General features: G+C 40.8%; 1 long non-coding RNA gene across 1 annotated transcript in view; it reads right to left on the bottom strand.

Moving 5' to 3' along the window:
- LOC129652838 (uncharacterized) overlaps window positions 1-15,216 on the bottom strand; it is a 51,754-nt gene extending 36,538 nt beyond the window's left edge. Inside the window, exons 1-2 of the long non-coding RNA XR_008714806.1 lie at window positions 15,041-15,216; window positions 14,014-14,114 (exon numbers count right to left, since the gene is read on the bottom strand). This is a non-coding gene — a long non-coding RNA (uncharacterized LOC129652838). The remainder of the gene's footprint in view (window positions 1-14,013; window positions 14,115-15,040) is intronic.
- Between the last annotated feature and the right edge of the window lie 3,307 nt (window positions 15,217-18,523).

Genomic DNA, 18,523 nt, shown 5'->3' with positions numbered 1-18,523 from the left:
CACAGATGGCTAACAAACACATGAAAAGATGCTCAACATCACTCATTATCAGAGAAATGCAAATCAAAACCACGATGAGGTACCATTTCACACCAGTCAGAATGGCTACGATCCAAAAGTCTACAAGTAATAAATGCTGGAGAGGGTGTGGAGAAAAGGGAACCCTCTTACACTGTTGGTGGGAATGCAAACTAGTACAGCCACTATGGAGAACAGTGTGGAGATTCCTTAAAAAACTGGAAATAGACCTGCCTTATGATCCAGCAATCCCACTGCTGGGCATACACACTGAGGAAACCAGAAGGGAAAGAGACACGTGTACCCCAGTGTTCATCGCAGCACTGTTTATAATAGCCAGGACATGAAAGCAACCTAGATGTCCATCAGCAGATGAATGGATAAGAAAGCAGTGGTACATATACACAATAGAGTATTACTCAGCCATTAAAAAGAATACATTTGAATCAGTTCTAATGAGTTGGATGAAACTGGAGCCTATTATACAGAGTGAAGGAAGCCAGAAAGAAAAACACTAATACAGTATACTAACACATATATATGGAATTTAGAAAGATGGTAACAATAACCCCGTGTACGAGACAGCAAAAGAGACACTGATGTATAGAACAGTCTTATGGACTCTGAGAGAGAGGGAGAGAGTGGGAAGATTTGGGAGAATGGCATTGAAACATGTAAAATATCATGTATGAAACGAGTTGCCAGTCCAGGTTCGATGTACGATACTGGATGCTTGGGGCTGGTGCACTGGGACGACCCAGAGGGATGGAATGGGGAGGGAGGAGGGAGGAGGGTTCAGGATGGGGAACACATGTATACCTGTGGCAGATTCATTTTGATATTTGGCAAAACTAATCCAATTATGTAAAGTTTAAAAATAAAATAAAATTAAAAAAAAAAACAAGCAGAGACATTACTTTGCCAACAAAGGTCCGTCTAGTCAAGGCTATGGTTTTTCCAGTGATCATTTATGGATGTGAGTGCTGAACTATAAAGAAAGCTGAGCACCGAAGAATTGCTGCTTTTGAACTGTGGTGTTGGAGAAGACTCTTGAGAGTCCCATGGACTGCAAGGAGATCCAACCAGTTCATCCTAAAGGAGATCAGTCCTGGGTGTTCATTGGAAGGACTGATATTGACACTGAAACTCCAATGCTTTGGCCACCTGATGCAAAGAGCTGACTCATTGGAAAAGACCCTGATGCTGGGAAAGATTGAGGGCAGGAGGAGAAGGGGACAACAGAAGATGAGATGGTTGGATGGCATCACTGACTCAATGGACATGAGTTTGGGTAAACTCCCGGAGTTGGTGATGGACAGGGAGGCCTGGTGTGCTGTGGTTCATGGGGTCACAAAAAGTCGGACACGACTGAACAACTGACCTGAACTGAACTGAAGTGTATATATGTCAGCCCCAATCTCCCAATCCATCCCATCTGGCCCTCTTGGAATCCATGCATTTGTTTTCTACACCTGTTTGTCTATTTCTGCTTATCAAATACATTAATCTATACCATTTTTTCTGGATTCCACATATATGCGTTAATATATGTGAACTGAATATTAAAAGAGAAACACGAGGCAGCCAATAAGAAGAAAGGAGATGGTACTACAGGCAGGGCTGTGTTTAAGGGCACAGAGGTATTAGACAGAACACTGTACCTAAAGAACTGTATGTGAAATTGCGTACAAGCACATTTCTTTGTCTTTTGAAATAAAAGGGTTTACTTTTAGCCTCTCAGGCCTCTCCTTATTCTCAAAAGGCTGGCTCAAGAGTTAATGATTAGGAAATGTGAAGATGTAGAAACAAAGAATAACTGTTGGGCTGGTGAATTGGTAACAATTTAGAGTATAATTCTGCCACACATCAGAATCATGGAACACCTAGTTCCTTGAAAGATATAGTTAAAGGCTTGACACACATTCCTAAATTGTTTTTACAGGAAGCAGACCCCCACCAGATGAAAACTGCTGACCACAATCACACAGACCCTAGCCTAACTGAAACCAGAAGGTTGATGATGCTTGAAACTTCACCTTGATATAAACCAACCTGAGAATTGTATGCAAGCTGATCACACAACCTGCTGTTCCCTCCCTCTTTAAAACCTCTTCCCTGAGAGCTACTGGAGAGTTTGGGCTTTTCAGCATAAGATGTCCATGCTCCTTGCTTGGTACTTGCATAAACACTTTACACTCCTTCACCATGTGTCGGTTGATTGACTCTACTGCACACAGGTGGGCTGACAAAGTCAGAAATTTGGTTCAGTAATGCATGTACCTCCACATTGCTGGAGCATAGCATTTGTCTTTAGTTTTAATGTTTCATTTCTGCAGTTGCAGACTTATTATTGTATTGGAATTTTCAAATTTTTTAAACAATGGCATTATAAGCCCCTAAAACTTCTTTGGTGTGGTGCTCAGTCATTCAGTTGTGTCCAACAGTTTGTGACCCCATGGACTGCAGCATGCCAGGCTTCCCTGTTCTTTACTATCTCCCAGAGTTTGCTCACATTCCTGTCTATTGAGTTGGTAATACTATCTTAGTTATAATTTATAATTTTATTTATAATTTTATCAATCATTCTTCGTTATCTGCTGTACACAGAGTTGAGTGCTTAATTCAATTCAGATAATGTAAAGCCTTTGATCCAAAAAATGCATCAAGACAAAGCCTGGGATAATAAATCCATAGTGAATCTGAAAACATTAATTTTTAAGGATATTGTTATCTTTTTATCTGTGTTTCTTCTGCTGGCAAAGTTTTGCTTTTTAAAAAAAAAAAACTGCAGATATATGAACTTGAGTTATTTTTTTTTCCTTCTGATTTTTCCTGAGAACTTTCTTAAGTGTAACTTTTTTTTCATTTCGGTTTTGATCTTGTGCCCAGATGCTAACTGTAAAAGTTAAACAAATCAATACAAGGCTTTGAATAGTCTAACTTGGAGTTATCAAGAAGGAAATAACTAAGATAAGAGCTACTTCCTTGCCTTCCAAAAAACAAATATTTTTTGATTCTGACTTCTGCTTTTTCAGTGTTTTATATACTATGTATAGAACCTACTCAGATTTTTTTTCAAAGAGTGAAGCTATAGGACTTCATTAAAGTTTAACTGATTTTGTCCCATTACATAGTAAAATTGACCATGTCTCTTTCTCCTCATGCTTCTTTATTTTTCCATCCCATGTGTTTTGACCTTGAGTTCACTTTTAAAGATACTCCTGCCAGAGATTCAGAGTACATCAAAAAATGGGTTAAATTTTTTAATAGCAATCTCATCACAAATGTATTTCACATTATTCTATCAAGAGCTAAATGAAAAAATAAAACTTTGATGTTCATAGTAGGAAAGATAAGAGTTTTATATTCCAGTGGTCTCCTGCAGAACCTGCTTAAATGAATGCATTTGTAATATGGAGCATAACGTCATCTGTGTTCTGCTCAACTGCATCTTGGCTGTAGATGATTGCACTGTGGGACGTGAGAAGGAATTTTGAAATGAGCAGCCTGTTTCCTGCAGATAAGTTTATATGGCCTCCTTTCATCATGAAAAGAAGTTAAGATAATAGCTATCCTATAAACAAAATGCAAAATTTCAAATCTACTCTTGGTTCAAATGGCTTTCAGTCTGGATTCAGGATGATCACAAAGCACTGTGTGAATCTGCACTTCACTAAGCTCAGGCAAACTACTCAGAATGTTTTAAGGAAGATCTATAACTTGTAGTATGTTTTCAAATGGTTTTATAATTCAGCATATGCACATAAACACTTAAATAGTTGATGTTAATATAGATGTCAATATGTGAAAGTCACTCCATCATGTTCCAATCTTTATGACTCCATGGACTGTAGACCGTGGAATTCTCTAGGCCAGAGTACTGAGTGGGTAGCCTTTCTCTTTCTCCAGGGGATCTTCCTAACTCAGGGATTGAACCCAGGTTTCTGGCATTGCAGGTGGATTCTTTACCTGCTGAGCCACAAGGGAAGCCCAAGAATATTAGAGTGGGTAGCCTATCCCTTCCACAGCAAATCTTCCTGACCCAGAAATTGAACTGGGGTCTCCTGCATTGCAGGCAGATTTTTTACCAACTGAGCTATCAGGGAAGCCCTGTAGCTATCAGGATGTCAAAATAATAAAGGTCAAAATATTCAATTTGAGAAGGTACACAAAATACTTTCCCATTCAACCGTTTTCATGATTAAAATAGTTATGTTGTGTAGTTTTAACAGTAACAGAATATGTATGTGAGAGATGGAGAGGGTGGGGAGGGTTTAATAACAGGGGAAAAGCCCAGAGCTAAGAGTCAGTTCCACCATCCTTATACTGTAACCAGTCCCACTTATGCACCCAACCTCTTTCTTTTCTTAATCATTATGCCCTAAGACAGTCATGCCCAGAAAAATCTCCTTTCTTAAAAAATCAGAGTAAAAGAGGAGTTGTTATTGGGGCAGAGTATTGTCTTGATATGGCAGTCTCCATGACTGAGGTACCATGATTAACTTCCTCTTCAGAACCTTTCTTCCTGGTACTGTTGCTGAACACCTGCCTAAATGTCTGATCTTTGAGGTTCTGACTTCCTGAGACCTGGCCCTGCTGTAGTCATCTTCTGCCTGTCATTTCCTGGTGGGAAAATGACAAGTCAGGATGACCCTTTATCCCTTAATGTTCGTTCTGCTGTTGCCTTTCTGCCATATATCATCTCCCACAAATTTAGACCTCCTGGATCCTAAGACTTATAGACATTTTAACCAACTCTTTTTCTTAATGTAAAGACTAATGGATACTTCTCTTTAGCTGCGGTCATTCCAAATCAGTTATTTTCTCTACAGCATTCCTAATCCTACTGCTGCTGCTAAGTCACTTCAGTTGTGTCCAACTCTGTGTGACCCCATAGACGGCAGCCCACCAGGATCCGCTGCCCCTGGGATTCTCCAGTCAAGAACACTGGACTGGGTTGCCATTTCCTCCTGCAGTCCTACAGTCTTCCACATTTTATCTACTTTAGCACATCAGGTGATTAAGAGTTCACTATACTTTTAGGCAACTCATTCCTGTTTTGAACAGTGCCTTGTTACTATAGCATGTTAATGACTGGATCTATCTAGATGGGCCAGTTGTTACCTTAAATAGTTACATTCCATGTATTTTCATCCATAGTCAATTTTTATATATATCCATCCTATTATACATATTGAAATGTACATGAAATCTACCTATACTTAGACTTCACATAAATTGATGTTCTGGAAATTTTGATGGATACCAGGTTTTAGAAGAAAAGTGAGCACACTGAAGGGAAAAGATGACTAGGAGTTGGAAAGAGTTCAGGAGAGGTGAGCATAGATGCAGGATCAGAAGGTCAGAGTGCCTGGTGGTGGGGGACAGTGCGAGGCTGTGGGTGCATCACCTAGGTGTAGCTCTGTGGCACTGCCCACACACTGAGGGACAGAGAGAGCTATATTATGAAACCAAAAGATCTGAGTCACCAGAGAGTCACACAAGTACAATGAGGGTTTATTTTGCAAAAAACAGGCTTTTAAAAGTGATACTATGTCCTGAACTGGCCAGAGAGATCATATATTTTGTGTCAAGGGTAATCCAACACCACTACTTGGACAGCTCAAGTGTAATACCTGCCACACGGCTTAGTTGCTTTTTGAGTATATGTGTATGCATGTGTGTTTGCTTTTAATTAAAATGGCAGGTCTACACAAGTAGATGCATGTCCTTGCTTCTGAACTAAGAATAGGACAGCCCAGTTGTCTGATAGAGAATTAATGTGAGATTGTGAGCAGCAGCATTTAGAAAAGACAATCAGCAAGAGCAATAGTGGAGCAAATTGCAAACGTGAATTCTTGCTTATCCTACCTCCAGCTGCTTAGAACCCAAGATCAAAGGAGAAGGGCTGAGGTCCTAGCTCAGGGAGATGTGAGTTTTTTATTCAGCTGCCTTATGTACCAATTGTGTGTACACATACATGCACATTTTCTTTCTCCATACCACATCCCTCTTCTGCTCAAAATCTTGCAACAATTCCCATTTCACTCAAACTATTAATAAAAGCCAACATTGTTCAAATATCCTACCTGCCGCCACTGCTGCTAAGTCACTTCAGTCGTGTCCGACTCTGTGTGACCCCATAGATGGCAGCCCACCAGGCTCCCCCATCCCTGGGATTCTCCAGGCAAGAACACTAGAGTAGGTTTCCATTTCCTTCTCCAATGCATGAAAGTGAAAAGTGAAAGTGAAGTTGCTCAGTGGTGTCCAACTCTTCACGACCCCATGGACTGCAGCCTACCAGGCTCCTCCATCCATGGGATTTTCCAGGCAAGAGTATTGGAGTGGGGTGCCATCGCCTTCTCCAATATCTTACCTGAGCTGATCCTAATTACCTCTTTGCCTTTATTCTATCTGCTCCTCCCTCATTGAATCTGATTTCCAGTCCTCCTCCAAGTCTTTTCTCAATTGCTCCCTCATCATTGAAACCTATCCCGACTCCTTTCTTTAAAATTGCTTTCACTCTACTCCCAGCTCTCCAAACCCCACTTACCTTGGTTTATTTTTTTTTTTTTGTACTTATCAATTTCTAAAATACTTTCTCATTGGTTTTCTGCCTCCTAGATTGTTAGCTCCAAGACATTTAATGATGTATCCTTCAGACCTTGAACATTGTCTGGCCAGCCTTATGTGTTCAAAAAAAAAAAAAAAAGCATTTGTTGAATAAATGAATGAAGAAGAGCTAATGTTATTTGCCTTTTTTAGTGGCAATATGGGGTGTCATACATTTTATTAAAGTCCTTGAGTGGTAAGAGGAACTTCAAACACTGGGAAAGCAGCTTCAGCTGTGGTAGTGATAGCCCTTAAAACACAGAGTCCAGAAATTCCAGGGCAAGTGAGTAGTTGGCCATAGGGAACAGCAGATCTAGAAACCAAAAGTGCTTTAGGAAGAAAAAAGTCAATCAAGAGAGGCTGAGGTATGGAAACAGTCTGTTCAGTTGACATGCAGCAAAATTTACTTATCTATTGTGTTTATATGTTTGTCTCATTGCATAAAAATAAAAGCTTTATTAAGACAGGAATTGTTACTTATATTGTTCACTAACATATTCAAGCACTAAGAACTGTGTATTTCAGAGGTTAGGTTCATTATGTGTCTTATAAATTAAGACAAATGCTGCTTCACTAAGGGAAATTATATTTTTAAATATTTTTGCTCACATCTGTAAATACTGTTACTAAATATCCGAGCTCATCAAGTTATTGTCATGTATTAAAGAGAGGAAAAGTTTTTCTCTTCTGATTTAATATAAATGGCTTCTTTAGAGAGAACAGATGATTGAGCAAAATTAGGAGATGTTTAAGTACTGGATCTACCCCAAATCCCATTCCAGTACTCTTTCCTGGAAAATCCCATGGACGGAGGACCTCATAGGCTGCACTCCATGGGGTTACGAAGAATTGGACACAACTGAGCGAATTCACTTTCACTTTTCACTTTCACGCATTGGAGAAGGAAATGGCAACCCACTCCAGTGTTCTTGCCTGGAGAATCCCAGGAACGGGGGAGCCTGGTGGGCTGCCGTCTAAGGTGTCGCACAGAGTCGGACATGACTGAAGTGACTTAACAGCAACTGCTATCCCAAATATTATATCTTTATATATTTTATTTGCATATATGATTATATATAATCAAAAATTGATGCTTTTGAACTGTGGTGTTGGAGAATACTCTTGAGAGTTCCTTGGACTGCAAGGAGATCCAACCAGTCCATCCTAAAGGAAATCAGTCCTGAATTGGAAGAACTGATGCCAAAGTTGAAGCTCCACTATTTTGACTACCCAATGTTAAGAACTGACTCATTGGAAAAGACCCTGATGCTGGGAAAGATCGAAGGCAGGAGGAGAAGGGGATGACAGAGGATGAGATGGTTGGATGGCATCACCGACTCGATGGACATGAGTTTGAGTAAGCTCTGGGAGTTGGTGATGGACAGGGAAGCCAGGCATGCTGCAGTCCATGGGGTCACAAAGAGTCAGACATGACTGAGCAACTGAACTGAACTAGGTAGAATAATTTAGCAAAAATGCTAACTATAAGAACAAAGATCTCCATCTTTTTTCCTTTAAATAACTGAAACTGTTACACATGAAAAGGGAGAAAAGGAAAAAAATAATTCTATTCCAGGCCCTAGGAGAGAAATTATGAGTAATTAATGTAGCCAAAAAGATACCACCAACTCTGTGTGCTAGTGCCTTAAGAGTTCACCACAGCACACAAAAGTTCTGTTTGTCCATCCCCAGAAACTCAGGGAAAAGAAGGCTTTTGGACTTCAAATGTTAAGCTGTTAAAAAAAAAAATTCTGAATAGAGGCACTATAGAATACCATTTAATTTAATGTCATTTTAGGGAAAGTGATCTTTGTATGTGTATCTTTGGCACGTACAAAGATTAGTCAAGCGAAACCTTCTGCTGGAGGGAACAAGATGGTGGATTAGAAACATATTGAGCACACCTCCTCTTATGAGCACATCAAAATCACAACTCACTAGACCAGAATCTTTAAAAAAAAAAAAAAAAGGCAACTTAAAGTCCAAAGAGACAAAGAAGAAGTCACAGCAAGATGGTGGTGGTAGGAGGTGTGCTCATGATACAATGAAATTCCATACCACCTGAGTGGGTGACCCTCAACTAGAGAACAATTATATCACAGAATTTCCCCTGAAGGAGTCAGAGTTCTGAGCCCCACATCAGGCTCCCCAGACTAAAGGTCCAGCATCAGGAGGAAGAGCCCCAGAGCATTTGGCTTTGAAGGCAGCAGATCTTGATTACAGGGACTCCACAGGACTGGGGAAAACAGAGACCCCACTCTTAGAGGGCACATACAAGGTCTCACATGCACTGGGACCCAGGGCAAAAGCGGTGACTAGGAACTTGCACCAGACGTGCCTGCTGGTCTCAGAGGCTGTCTTGGGGGAAGTGGAGGGCATCTGTAGCTCACCCTGGGGATGTGAACACTGGTGGCAGTGGCAGAGATATCAAGAATGTTATCTACAGGAACTCTTATTGAAGGTAGACATCTTGCTTAGGTCATAAGCACCAAGACCCAGCCCCACCCAATAGCCTGCAGGCTCCAGTGGTGGGATACCTCAGGCCAAACAAGTCATAGAGGGAGAACACAGCCCCACCTATCAGCAGACAGGCTGCTTAAAGACTTCCTGACCCCACAGTCGCCTCTAGACACAGAGATGCCATCCTTTAACACAGCCATGCCCACCAGAGGGCAAGACCCAGCTCCACCCACCAGTGGGCAGGCACCACAAGCAAGAAAACTACAATCTTGCAGCCCATGAAACAGTCCATAAACTCAGGTCAAAACCGACCCTGGGGCCAGGGAACAGCAAGACACTGGCCGTTGCATGACAAGAGGAGACTGTACTGTTGGGACACATGGGACATCCACAATAGCAGGCCACATCTCCAAGGTTGAGAAGTGTATCTAACCTACTACATAGATAAAAATACAAATAGAAATTTAAACAAAATGAGACAGCAAAGGAATATTCTCCAGGAATATTGAAGGAATGAGATAAGACCCTCAAAGAACATTTAGGTGAAGTGGAGATAGTCTACCCAAAATATTCAGAGTAATGATCATAAAGATGATCCAAGAACTTGGAAATAGATTGGAGGCACAAAAAGAGAAGTTACAAAAAGGTTTTAACAAAGAACTACCAAAGTTGAAGTATACAATAACTGAAATGAAAAATACACTAGAAGGAATAGATAGCATAATAAATGAGGCAGAAGGATGAAATAGTGAGCTGGAAGACAGAGGGGTGGAAATTACTGCTGCAGAACAGAATAAAGATAAAAGAATGTAAAGAAAGAAAGACAGTTTGAGACTTCTAGACAACATCAAATACACAAAAATTCACATAATAGAGGCCCCAGAAGAAGAGAGAAAAGGACCTGAGAAAATATCTGAAGATATATTAGATGAAAACTTCCCTAACATGGGAAAGAAAACTCTCACCCAAGTCCAGGAAGCACAAAGAACCCCATCCTAGGAGGACAATGCCAAGATACACAGTAATCAAATGAACAAATATTAAGGACAAAGAGAAAATATTAAAAGCAACAAGGGAAAAGCAACAGAAAGCATACTAGGGAATCCCCATAAGATTAAGCAGATTTTGCTGCAGAAACTTTGTAGGCCAGAAGGGACTGGCAAAATATATTTCAAGTAATGAAAGGAGAACAAAAAAAACAAACAAACCTACAACCAGGAACATTGTACCCAGCAAAGCTTTTTTTCAGATTTGATGGAGAAATCAAAAGCTTTATAGGCAAGCAAAAGTTCCAAGAATTCAGCACCACTGAACCAGTTTTACAACAAATGCTAAAGAAATTTCTCTAGGCAGAAAAGAAAAGGTCACGACTAGAGACAAGAAACTTATAAAATGGGAAAGCTCACCAGTAAAGGCAAAAAACATACAGTAAAGGCAGGACCACACAAAAATATGATATCAAAACCAGTGATCATGAGAGGAGGAGAGTGCAAGTGCAGGGTATTTAAAATGCATATGAAATTAAGATATCAGCAAATTAAAACAATCACAAATATATAGACTGCTAAACCAAAAGCTCGTGAAATCAAAAACCTATAATAGTCATACACACAAAAAAGAAAAAGGAATCCCAGCACAACACTAAAGATAGCAAATCACAAACAATGAAAAGGAAAAAAATAAAAAATAGTCCAATATAGCTAGTGAATTACTTGTGATTTTTTTGTAAACCGGGGTCTAGTTGCTTTATATTGTATTAGTTCTTGCTGTACAATGAAATGAATCAGGTACATGTATACATATATTCTCTCCCTTTGGATCTCCATCCCACACCCTCATCCACTTGTCTAGATCACCACAGAGCACTGACTTAGATCAGTTCTGTATGCTATATAGAAGGTTCCCACTAGCTGTCTATTTTGCACATGGTAGTGTGTGCTTGTGTGTGTGTGTGTGTGTGTGTGTGTGTGTATGCATATACACATATGTCAGTCCCGCTCTCCCAGTTCATCCTGTCTCCCTCCTTTCTCCCCTTGGCATCCATACTTTTGTTCTCTATGTCTGTCTCTTTCCCTGCCCTATATAGGTTCACCTTTTTCTAGAATGCACATATATATGTTAATATAGCATGTTTTTCTCTTTCTGACTTACTTCACTCTGTATGACAGTCTCTAGGTCCATCCACATTTCTACCAATGACCTAAATTCATTGGTTTTCACAGCTTAGTGATATTCCACTGTATATATGTACCACATCTTTATCCACCCATCCGTCAATGGACATTTAGGTTGCTTCCATGTCTTATCTGTTGTAGTGTTGCAGTGAACATTTGGGTGCATGTATCTTTTGAATTGGGGTTTTCTCACAGTATATGCCCAATGGTGGGATTGCTGGGTCATATAGTTTCTTTGTAGTTTTTTAAGGAACATCCATACTATTCTCCTTAGTGGCTAGATCAATTTGCATTTCCACCAGCAGTGCAAGAGGGTGCCCTTTTCTCCAAATCCTCTCCAGCATTTGTTTGTAGTAAACCCATGCACCTATGGTTCATTAATTTATGACAAAGGCAAGAATATATGATGAAGACAATCTCTTCAATAAGTGGTGCTGGGAAAACTGGACAGCTACAAGTAAAATTCAATGAAATTAGAAAATTACAAAATTCAAATGAAATTAGAACAGTCCCTAAACCATGTTAAGACTCTTTTGCAACCCCATAGACTCTAGACCACCAGGATCCTCTGTCCATGTGATTTCCCACACAAAAATACTGGAGTGGGTTGCCCATTTCCTTCTCCAACCCTAACACCATACACAAAAATAAACTCAAAATGCATTAAAGACCTAAATATAAGACCAGACACTATAAAACTCTTAGAGGAAAACATAGGCAGAGTACTCTTTGACATAAATCATAGCAAGATCTTTTTTGATCCACCTCCTAAAGTAATGAAAATATAAACAAATGGGACCTAATCAAACTTAAAATCTTTTGCATAGCAAAGGAAACCAAACAAGATGAAAAGATAATCCTCATAAAGGGAGAAAATATTGGATTGATCAAAAATTCACTCAGATTTTTCCATACCATATTATGGAAAAACCTGAATGAATTTTTTGGCCAATTCAATATTTGCAAATGAAGCAACTAATAAGAGAGTATTTCCAAAATATAAAAACAACTCAAGCATTAATATAAAAAATAAATAAAACAACTCACTCAAAAATGGACAAAGACCTAAACAGACATCTGTTCAAGGAAGACATACAGATGGATACATGAAAAGAAGCTCAACATTGCTGTTTATTAGATAAATGCAAGTCAACACTACAATGAGGTACCACCACATACCAGTCAAAATAGCACTTATACTTTGAGCATGCCTACCCACTTCTGCTCATATCCTTGGACAAGGTACTACACTAGCTTCCCAACTGTCTAACCAATTGGGTCTGAATTCAAAGAACCTGGAGCAACCCTGAGGTCCATAGGCTAACATAAGAATAGGATTCCCTCAATAATAAACATAATAAAAAGTGAAGTGAAAGTTACTCAGTCATGTCTGACTCTTGGTGACACCATGGACTAATACCTCGCCAGATTCCTCTGTCCATGGATCCTCCAGGCAAGAATACTGAAATGGGTAGCCATTTCCTTCTCCAGGGGATCTTCCCGACCTGGGAATAGAACTGGGGTCTCCTACATTACAGCCAGGTTCTTTACTGTCTAAGCCACCAGGTAAGCCCATGATAAACATAATAAACTACCACTTAATTAAGCATCCATTCTTTCAGTCCTCTATTAAGACACTGGACATGCATTTTTATTTGCTTGGGAAGACTTTCTGAGGGTAAAGTTACTCAAGGTCACACAAAGTCTGCTTGGAGTCTAGAACCCATATTCTTTCTGTACCACTGCTTACGAGTAAGGGCCTGTCCAGCTGGGCCTCCAGGTGAATATATCAGTTTCCTCTTTCAGGGACTGTAGTCCTGTACTCTTTGTAGGCATTCTAGACTGAAGTTCTGACACTCTGTGCATGTCTTATTAGCCTGCTCCCTGCAATGGTTGGACCTGACTTGTGGACTCATTAACTGGCTGGAGTCCTGCTCCTTCAGGGATGAGTTTCTGGTAACCAGGCCATTCACTGAGCAACGTCCAGACCAGAACTGCTGGCCCCACCCACCTTTGAAGCTCTGGGGTGAAGTTAGTTCACTCAGCCTTATGCACCTTCAACTTTTTCTCCACAACAAATGCTGATGAGAATGTTTGGATGGTCACCTACTGTGGACTAGCATTACATTCAGTTCAGTTCAGTTCAGTCGCTCAGTCGTGTCCGACTCTTTGTGACCCCATGAATCGCCAGGACTCCCTGTCCATCACCAACTCCTGGAGTTCACTCAGACTCATGTCCATCGAGTCAGTGATGCCATCCAGCCATCTCATCCTCTGTTGTCCCCTTCTCCTCCTGCCCCCAATCCCTCCCAGCATCAGAGTCTTTTCCAGTGAGTCAACTCTTCTCATGAGGTGGCCAAAGTACTGGAGTTTCAGCTTTAGCATTATTCCTTCCAAAGAAATCCCAGGGCTTATCTTCAGAATGAACCGGTTGGATCTCCTTGCAGTCCAAGGGACTCTCATGATTCTTCTCCAACACCACAGTTCAAAAGCATCAATTCTTCGGTGCTCAGCTTTCTTCACAATGGTCATGTATGGATGTGAGTCCAACTCTCACATCCATACATGACCTCTGGAAAAACCATAGCCTTGACTAGATGGACCTTTGTTGGCAAAGTAATGTCTCTGCTTTTGAATATGCTATCTAGGTTGGTCATAACTTTCCTTCCAAGGAGTAAGCATCTTTTAATTTCATGGCTGCATTACATTAAGCACTTAAAATTTTTCATTCAACTTGAGTGGTACTCACCCACCGTGGACCCTCAGGCTGCCTGTCATCAAAGTCCACATAAGATCATGACCAAAAGCATGAAGAAATATTCCTTTGGTATGCTGACAGAGTTGAAAAACCTTGTGCAAAAGATATAGGAAACAACAAACGTGAGATGTACATAGCCTTGAGTTCCTACAGAATCATGGGTTTTTGGTTATAGCTGACACTGTCAGCAAGAATTCACTTGACACAGTTTTGTAAAAGCACATCAGTGGTGATAAGGAAGTCAGAAAAAATAGAGATTGGTAAAGTTGAGAGTCACAATTAGTCTCAATTAATCACAAGTAGGTGGGAGCAGTTTAACCCATAGGCGCTGTACCATACATCGGTTCTTTCCAATGTGCTTGAAAGTCACCTGGGGCTCTTGTTACAACATGGATTCTAACTCAGTCCATCTGAGCTAAGGCCTAAGGCTCTGCATTTCCAATAAGCTTCCCTAACATGCTGAAAGCCACTGATCCTCAGACTGCATTTTGCACAGCAAGTCCACAGACCTGATTGACACAGGTTTAAAAAGGAAATAATATAACTGAGTTACTTGGACATAAGTCATACGTGTAGGTAGCATTAGAACCTTCCCAGCCAAGGTGCACGGTCTTACCAGAAAAGTAATCATTCATGGTGGAAAAAGACTAGGCCAGCACTGAGTTTCAGAGCATGAGGGAGATGAGCCTGGCAGAGAGGGGTCTGGAAACACAGGTAAAAATCAAGAGAGGGGAAGAATTGGCAGCGGTCATAGAAACAGCAACGATGGTGTTCAATTGAGTAAATCACCCCTGTGTTTGAAAAGCAGAGAAGAAGGTAGCCTGGAGTGTTTGAGGTCAGACCTGGGAATACCAGACCCAGAACACTGGACTCATTGGCACAGAAAAGGCAAACTGAAAAGTCTTAATAAGCAATGGAAAGAAAATCAGCACAGGCAAATCAATGCTGCCAAAGTGAACAGGGTACAGATATCCAGAATGCAACCAGGAAGATTCCCAGATGCAGGGAGTGAGCTTACCTGCTCATCTTTAGCTTTCAGAAGGCATGGAGCAAGGGAATTCAAAGTGTCCTAGTCCCAGAGGAAACAGTGTTCCAGCAAAGAATTTAGGAAGGGATGAAGTTTAGGAGCTGGAAAACTCAGCAAAGGCTAAGCTCTGCTACCCAGGACAAATCTGCCCTAAAATCACCTCATACTGAACTAATGAAAGGCCAGTATTCCTTTCTACCTGCATGGTGCAGAATCAACACGTGTGAGTTAAGTGGCTCTAGCTGTGAAAATTGGCAAACAGTATGAAGTAGGAGGCACACTGAATCTCACTGTGAGGTCCCAAATCAGCAGTATCAGCATCACCTGGGAACCTGTAGGAACTGTAAATTCTCAACCGCACTTCAAACCTATCAATCAGAACCTGGGGGCAGCACCCTGCAGCCCGGGTTCCAACAAGTTCTCCTGGCAGTTCTGCTGCAGGCTCACTCCAGTAGTTTACTGAAAGCATGGTGGAGAGACAGGCACAATATTTAGGTTTGACAAGGCGCATTTAAAGAGCTAGTGAAGACTAAAGCATGTTTACAAGCAGAATAAAGTCCAGTAGAGATACTGTAAAATAATTTTTAATCAAACATAGCCCCATGATCAACAATAAACAAATTGGATAAATGTGTGCATGCTAAGTCCTCCAGTCAGGTCCAACTCTTTGCAACCTTATAGACTGTAGCATGCCAGGCTCCTTTGCCCATGGGATTCTCCAGGCAAGAATACTAGAGTGGGTTTGCCATGCCTTCCTCCGGGGGATCATCCTGATTCAGGGATCGAAGGTGTGTCTCTCTATGTCTCCTGCATTGGGAGGCAGGTTCTTTACCACTAGTGCCACCTGGAAAGTCTGGATGAAAGTAAATTCTAGTAAAAAAAAAAAAAAAAAGAAAAAAAAAGAAAAAAGTGAACATTTAATAATGGGCATTCATAATCGTTGCCTCTTAAGCTTTTTATTTCCCAACCACGTAAATATGTCTACTGGTAAGGACACCATTTGGAATTTTCAATAATCCATATGTCTCTTTCAAACATATATCTTTAGCACAGTCGGGGACACCACCTTAGGTAGGTAGCTCTTTTGGCAGGGTGGTCATGTAATATAAATTATTTAACAGAATATCCAGAAAAACTGCTAAAAATCCTGAGCCCAAAACATATGTTTTCAGAAAGTGACATGGAAATAGCAATGTGGAAAAAGAAAAAAAAAAAAAAGAGAGAGAGAGAGAGAAAAGACATCCACCAAATATTTAGTTCTAATCAAGGAAGCCTGGGAGAGATGCTAGGTCAAAACATTAAAATGACTCTGGCTCTGCAGTTGTAGGGTCATGTCAGCTTAAGGTTGAAAATCTCAGGAAACTGGTGAGAACTGGAAAAGAAAAATGGAAGGAAAATGTGTAGTCTTGGTATTATGTAGAGCTATAAAATGGGCTTCCCAGGTAGTAACAGTTGTAAACAACCTGTGTGCTAATGCAGGAGATGTAATAGATGTGGGTTTGATCCTTGGGTTGGAACAGATCCCCTAGAGGAGGGCATGACAATGCACTTCAGTATTCTTGCCTGGATAATCCCATGGACAGAGGAACCTGGCAGGCTATGTATGGTCCATAGGATCACCAAAAGTCAGACATGACTAAAGCAACTTAACCCTCATGCACCCAGAGGTATAAAATAAAGAAATAACAAGCAGTCATAAGGGTTAAGACTTCAAATACTCATCTATACATTTGTATATAACTAAGAACTGTGGAAAATTCTGAAAGAGATGGGAATACCAGACCACTTGATCTGCCTCTTGAGAAATCTGTGTGCAGGTCAGGAAGCAACAGTTAAAACTGGACATGGAACAACAGACTAGTTCCAAATAGGAAGAGGATACGTTAAGGCTGTATATTGTCACCCTGTTTATTTAACTTATATGCAGAGTACATGATGAGAAACGCTGGACTGGAAGAAACACAAACTGGAATCAAGATTGCTGGGAGAAATATCAATAACCTAAGATATGCAGATGACACCACCCTTATGGCAGAAAGTGAAGAGGAACTCAAAAGCCTCTTGATGAAAGTGAAAGTGGAGAGTGAAAAAGTTGGCTTAAAGCTCAACATTCAGAAAAGGAAGATCATGGCATCTGGTCCCATCACTTCATTGGAAATAGATGGGGAAACAGTGGAAACAGTGTCAGACTTTATTTTTTTGGGCTCCAAAATCACTACAGATGGTGACTGCAGCCATGAAATTAAAAGACGCTTACTCTTTGGAAGGAAAGTTATGTCCAACCTAAATAGCATATTCAAAAGCAGAGACATTACTTTGCCAACAAAGGTCCGTCTAGAAAATGCTATGGTTTTCCTGTGGTCATGTATGGATGTGAGAGTTGGACTGTGAAGAAGGCTGAGCGCCGAAGAATTGATGCTTTTGAACTGTGGTGTTGGAGAAGACTCTTGAGAGTCCCTTGGACTGCAAGGAGATCCAACCAGTCCATTCTGAAGGAGATCAGCCCTGGGATTTCTTTGGAAGGAATGATGCTGAAGCTGAAACTCCAGTACTTTGGCCACCTCATGCGAAGAGTTGACTCATTGGAAAAGACTCTGATGCTGGGAGGGATTGGGGGCTGGAGGAGAAGGGGACGACAGAGGATGAGATGGCTGGATGGCATCACTGACTCGATGGATGTGAGTCTGAGTGAACTCCGGGAGTTGGTGATGGACAGGGAGGCCTGGCGTGTTGCGATTCATGGGGTTGCAAAGAGTCGGACACGACTGAGGGACTAAACTGAACTGAACTGAAGAAGCTGGAATATTTTGAAGAAATCGTCACTCTTATACGTATAAGCAAGATGCAATGTAGACATTATGGCCGGAATAAGAAGATGCACAAAGACAAATGTATTGATACTGATTAGCTGTAATATATTTAAAATTTTACTAATCCATTAAGCACTAGGCTGAAGAAGACTTTTGGGCATCATTTCTACTCATGTATTATGACATAAAAGTAAAGGCTCATTCTTTGCCCTCCAGGCACACCACACACAAACACACACATGTGCACTCATCAAAGGCGTCTCCAAATTTAACCACATCATGTTTAACTGGGGCATCGCTCAGTGCGGAGAAGTGGAAGGAAAGACTGAGGGAGGGAGAGCTCTCCTCCCTGGAGGTCATGTGGCATGTGACTGCCTGGAGCCACACAGTATTGTCCCAGATAATGTTGAGCTTGGTCCTGGAGGGCATCGTGCCTTAGAGAAATAATTTAAGTGATTGTTATTAAACAGTTACTGATTAGCATAAACAGCTCTGTGTTCTCTAAGCCAAATACTTTCTCTGTAGTTATAGAATAGAGTAAATTGTACCATGTTTATATAGATGTAAAGTATCACATTTTGAGAAAATGCATGTAAAAGAGCTATATCTTGCCTGGGAAATTCCATGGACAGAGGAGCCTGGTGGACTACAGTCCATAGGGTCC

This window comes from Bubalus kerabau, chromosome 5 (genome assembly GCF_029407905.1).
Source record: "Bubalus kerabau isolate K-KA32 ecotype Philippines breed swamp buffalo chromosome 5, PCC_UOA_SB_1v2, whole genome shotgun sequence".
NCBI lineage: Eukaryota > Metazoa > Chordata > Mammalia > Artiodactyla > Bovidae > Bubalus > Bubalus kerabau.
This window is presented reverse-complemented; position numbering and strand designations above follow the sequence as displayed.